The sequence below is a fragment of the Macrobrachium rosenbergii genome, chromosome 30, assembly GCF_040412425.1.
Source record: "Macrobrachium rosenbergii isolate ZJJX-2024 chromosome 30, ASM4041242v1, whole genome shotgun sequence".
Lineage (NCBI taxonomy): Eukaryota > Metazoa > Arthropoda > Malacostraca > Decapoda > Palaemonidae > Macrobrachium > Macrobrachium rosenbergii.
Window position 1 is genome coordinate 34416291 of NC_089770.1, and position 6314 is coordinate 34422604.

Genomic DNA, 6314 nt, shown 5'->3' on the forward strand with positions numbered 1-6314 from the left:
GAAAATCCTGCAAACTGGCACCAATCATTTGGGCGAATCAGGGTAAGGAAAAAGATGCAGAATATTTTAAGAAGTTTTCACGTGCTGATAATTCTGTAATCGGTTGTCGGATAACTCAGTAGTTAGCTGGTTAATACTTGACAGTAGCTATCAACATTAGTTATTACTCGGTTATGGAAGGAAATATCTCAAACTGATGAAAAAGGTACTCGAGTATATTTTCTCGCTTTTCTTTTTGTATGACATATATTGAAGGATGAGGTTTCGTGGCGGTGCACAAACAAAAACCGCCAGATGTAAAGCCAGAATTATGTGACTAACCTTAGCTATCTGAAGTTTGCGGATCATAGCCAGGATAAAGGAAGAAAGATTTTCTTCCGTTTTGTCCTGGCGCTCTCAATTCTAAAGCGGACCCCCAATTTACTTTGTTCTAAAACCAAGTATTACCAAGAGATCGGCAACACTAAAGACCAGAAGCACAACCCACCTCCTCACGAAATCCTTTGAGCAATTTTAACATTCGAAAACTTCAGAGCCAGAGACAAGGCCACCAACTACTTGAAGCATTACGCATAAGTCTGGCATTTCTATCCTCTCTTACCCGATACATAGAAATACAACGCTAAAGCCTGTGTTGTAACATCGACAGTCACAGTAACTTCAACAATTTATAGGCATAAGCAATAGCCACTCTCAGGACAAATTACACTATCACTATTGAAAATTTGCAGCCGGCTTGTTTTACAAACTAATGACATTTACATAGCAATTTGGACTCGATTCAACCCCGTAAGATAAAAATATTTTCTTTGTGGTATCTCATGTCACCTTTACAAGTTCTCAGCCGTAAACGATCAGCAGTTCATAAGGATCTATCTTAATATAGATTCATTATTCCAGTCAGAGGGGTCAAAATACAATATCAATACTGGATAAAAGTATAAATCTGCATAGACTATTGCAAGTGAACAAAATTCGAGGTTAATAAACTAAGATCTCTTCAGATACTTAATTTCCCATATCAATTTCCCCATCTTAACTTCTGTTAACCAACCAATCACTAACTACCATTCCTTTGATATAGGACATTCTTTGTCTTTCAAGGCGTATTACAAAGTCAAACCAGTCACATGACATTTTGGGGTTAAAGATATGGACAAAGGTTTACAGACTTTTATATTATGCTGGTCTTCATGCACAAATACTATTACATATCCAAAGTAGTCAGATTATTAAAAAAATTGAATAGGTAAAAAATTGAATAGTAGGTAACGCACAGCATCTACAAGTTCTAGTTGTCTGGGTAACAATTTTAGCGCTTCGATTCCTTACAGGATATGCACAGCATCTACAAGAGAGTTCTAGTTGTCTGGGTAACCGAATTCGGAGCGCTTCGAATCCTCACAGATATTCCATCTTAACGAAAAGCGTTGCTTTCCATTAGTATTAGTGTCGATGTTACGGTCTGCTGCAGCTACACCAAGAGCCTGTGCATAAGAAACGTAGTTTGTTTGGTTTTAGAATATACTAAGATTTTCCATGACATAACCTAACCTCTTAATGTGAATTGCCTGTTCAGTTAGTCCCAACAGCTATTCTAAGGTTGTTATTTAATTAATACTATATCGTATGAGTAAACTTTCCATTAACCTCATGTATTAGTATTATTGTTACTTCAAACTGCCATCAACTTTCACATTAACAATCCCATATATTAATACTATTCCATCAAACTTCCAATAAGATAACGGGACAGGAGTGCCATCCTTTAAGATATATTTAATAGGGCACCAATCTTACACTGAAACAACCGCATCTAACTTTAGTGCTACTTAACTATGAAAGGTGCCATGAATGCAATGAAAACACTATCTGGCAACTTTCGTCCTTTAGTATCCAGTCTTAAGGGAATTGAAAGCGCACAACCCCAAGGGGCAAAAAATTAAGTTGGGGAATTCAGAATTAGAAAGGGGTTACCGAGGCAAGCTTCGGCGCTGGAGGAAAGGTGGATGAAGGTAGGGGTCAATGAAAATATGCAATGCAATCTGTACTGTCGATTTCCTAACATGAAAGCTTTGCTTGAAGAGTAAGAGAGGGAGCGTGGAGGTGTTGAGCGCGTTAACAGAACGATGTTAACAAGACTGCCCACATTTGAATTGCAATTTCCACTATTGACCTGCCTATTAGAATACCTGACAAGTCCAGGACATCAGTGACTAAAAACACTTTAAAATACCAAGACCTAGGCCTCTCAGAAAATCGTTAAGATCCACCTATTACCTGTCTAGTTCCTATTTACTAGTGGGAATGGAATTCTAAGTTATAAAATTATGTCAAAGACAGTTACCCTACCCTAGTCTCACCTGCACTAGTATATTCAAATTTACATCTCATAACCAACAAAGGGCTCAATTACTTTAATACCCTCTGCTATTAATAACTTGCACTGTCTAATGTCTCCCTAGGTCTGACTGCCGCTTTTTTTTTACCCCAGTCTATTCCCAGCATCCTTGAGAGATTTGAGCGTTTATTACCTTTATCCTAACCCCTACATCTTTATAAAATAAGCACGTTCTTTACCCTATTCTATCCTATTCTCTATTTCAAGTTCCATATCTAACTTCCCATTAAGTCCTAACTACACGAAAACAATCAACCTTGCAGTTCTAACCTAAGTAAGAAGTTTGTTGGTTTGAAATACCTGTTGAGCATGGTGACAAAGTCACCATGCTTGTTTTGAACTTCCTGTTGTGCATGGTGACTGACCAAAGTCACCATGCACATCTGAAGTCCACCTTTGCCTGGCAGGTGGCACCGCCACCCCGGCAAAGGTGGACTAGAAAAGGGGGCAAAAGCAAAACTTAATTTACAAGCAAAACTTAATTTACAAGCAAAACTTAATTTACAAGCGGCAAAACTTAATTTACAAGCAAAACTTAATTTACAAGCAAAACTTAATTTACAAGCAAAACTTAACTTACAAGCAAAACTTAATTTACAAGCAAAACTTAATTTACAAGCAAAACTTAATTTACAAGCAAAACTTAATTTACAAGCAAAACTTAATTTACAAGCAAAACTTAATTTACAAGCAAAACTTAATTTACAAGCAAAACTTATCTTTTGAAGATGAAATAATTACTCTTAAGATTTAAAAATTGTTAAGTGTTCAAAAACTTAAAAATTCCAAAATAGCGACTTAAATAAACTTTACAATTCCAAAAAACAAAGCTAGCTGAAATTACAAGATCAAACCACAAGGCAAAAATTTAAATAAACTTAAACAAGTTTATCTAACCTGAAAAAAATACTAGATTTACTCTACAAACTTTCAAAAAACACCTTCCACACATTATATAATTCCAAAAAACAAAGCTAGCTGAAATTACAAGATCAAACCACAAGGCAAAAGTTTAATTTAAACAAGTTTAATTCCACCAAACTAAAAAAACATACTAGATTTACGCTGCACTCTCAAAAATTACCTTCCACACATTAAACTAACAAACCCCCACACACAATAAACTAAAACCCCCACACACAAACTAACAAACCCCCACACACAAACTAACAAACTTCCACACACAAACTAACAACCCCACACACAAACTAACAAACCCCCCACACACACAAACTAACAAACCCCCACACACACAAACTAACAAACCCCCACACACACAAACTAACAAACCCCACACACAACACTAACAAACCCCCACACAAACTAACAAACCCCACACACAAACTAACAAACTACACACAAACTAACAAACCCCACACACAAACTAACAAACCCCACACAAACTAACAAACCCCACACACAAACTAACAAACCCCAAACAAACTAACAAACCCCCCCACACAAACTAACAAACCCCACACAAACTAACAAACCCCCACATACAAACTAACAAACCCACACACAAACTAACAAACCCCCACACAAACTAACAAACCCCACACACAAACTAACAAAACACACTAACAAACCCCACACACTAACAAACCCCCACACTAACAAACCCCATTACATTTAACAAACCTAATTTTAAAATGAAAAAACTAAATTTTGATGCTAAAATATGACTAAACTAATAAGAAATTAAAAAAAAAACTAAACTAATAATCAACAATAAAAATTAAATACTTTAAAACAAAAAGTTCTGAAGCTGAAACAAATCCTAAAATCTCTTGTAATGTTCAAAGCTCGAAAAGTTAACTCTTAACCTTTGCAATTTTAAAAATAAGTTTAAAAATCCTCAACACTAAGGTTCTGAAACTGAACAAAATAAACCAAATGCATTAAAACAAAGTCTAAACTTAAACTGAAAACTTAGAGTTTTGATTCTGAAAAAAAAAAACTAAATCACGTTGGGGGGTTGCTCAAGTCAATTAAAAAAATATATATTTACTCACCCATTAATCCTGTTTAGTCATAAGGTATCAGCACATCTAAGACAATTCAATAACTCATTGTGGCGCGCTTATGGTAATGACACACCCTGACCTGAAATAAGAAAATATACATTTTAAAGCCCAAAATGTTCTAGCAAGTGGAAAGAACCAAAGGCTGACTATTGGTTAGAATCATATCAAGAAGGCTATGGTAGTAAAGTTAAGCCTCTCTAATCCTCAAGAAACTTTTAAACCCTATTGCACTGTAACACTTGCTCCATTGCAGCATAAAGTTTAAATGAAAACATCCGTAGCACTGCATAAGAATGCTAGTATAAAACTAAAGTGCATAGAATTACCCCTCCATCTAGTTCAGCTTAGTAATAAATGGGCTTCGAAACAGTCTTAAATACTATGTTGAAGGGCAATCTAAAACAACACCTAACATACTAAACATTTTGAACAGTTACTGTAGGAATTAAAAAAAAAAAAAAAAAAAAATCGAAAACACCAATATTTGAAGATACAAAACCCGCAAATGGAAACTTTCATACAGCAACTGTGTCATAGCTCAAGTACCACAATTCAAATATTTGAGAAATACAAAAAGCAAAACGGGCAACAGTATCCACTCGCCAACCCAACAAACCTTGAAGCACGCCTAAAATTCTGCAGTCTATTCACAACACGACGTATCTGAGAAACTGATCAAGCTTCTTTAGACCTTAAATGAATATTTTAAACAGGCAAATGAAGCATATAGGCTATTTAAACCTAGAACAAATTTTAAGTCGGGCTAGAGACCTGCATTTGTACACTGCGCACCAAGACTATACAACAAAATACCGCCTGATGTGAAGAGCATACAAGAAGAATGCAAATTAAAAAAAAAAAAAGGAACTAAAGGCTCCCCTATTCTGCAGGGGCTACGATACTGACGAGAAAACACTATAACACAAATATAAAATATAAGAAAAACCTTATTTTGAAAACTTACCTAGGCCGGCCAAAGAGGGAATCATCCCTGTAGAGGACTATATGCACAACCAAACAACATGTAACCAAATGAACCCAACGATCGTCCAGTATAGCGCGGCCGAGATCACAAACGCAACTGAACCAGAAAGTCGAGTTAGTATCAACGAAACCTGTCTTACCAAGCCGGGGACTCTACAACACCGAAACAAGCTGTTCTTGAGGATGACAGCCAACGACCGCTGCAACTGCCAGTTTGTGAGACGTCGCTTTGTCGCCCTTTCGCCACCGAAGAAGTTTATGAGGCGATAATAAGAAAATCGACAGAATTTATTATTATTATTATTATTATTATTATTATTATTGAGAGTTGCCGGGCACTCTATCTTTTTAGCGAACTACCCCAATTATGTATCAGTAGTTAGCCCATCTGAAAAAAAAAAATTATTATTATATACGGTAATGTTAGCTACTGTTCTGGTACGTGATCCCCTCCTCCTTAGGGTCATCATTTGGATTTCTTGAGCGAAAGACGTGGGTGGCCAAGTTTTACCTATACACGAAAATATGAAAAAGAGTAAAACACATTTGACATTTCGTAAGGTTGCATTTTATGCTCCGTACACGTCATCGAGTTTTTTTTCTTAGCATCCTGAACTACCTCCTTTGATCAAATGCTTTATCATTAAATTGGCTCTTAGTTGGTTAAAAAAAAGTACTTCCAAAGCTATATAAGAGATAATTTAAAAGATCATTGGATAAAAAAATGCATGCTGGACGCAAATAGGCCTACGATTATCGAGCCATAGAAACTTGATAATACTACAATACATTTTTAAAGCTTCGGGTTTTTGACCTATAAGGAAAAGAAAGAAGGAAATTGAACACAGTACCACAATAGCAGCGATAGATGACCTCAGATCGAAGTGGAATTGAGAAAATAA

At 36.0% G+C, this 6314-nt stretch overlaps 1 long non-coding RNA gene across 1 annotated transcript; it reads right to left on the minus strand.

Moving 5' to 3' along the window:
• Positions 1–1161: 1161 nt before the first annotated feature.
• On the minus strand, positions 1162–5546 carry LOC136855173 (uncharacterized). The gene is made up of 3 exons (XR_010857941.1): positions 5393–5546; positions 4417–4507; positions 1162–1487 (listed from the first exon to the last, which is right to left on the minus strand). It is a non-coding gene; the product is annotated as an uncharacterized lncRNA (long non-coding RNA).
• Between the last annotated feature and the right edge of the window lie 768 nt (positions 5547–6314).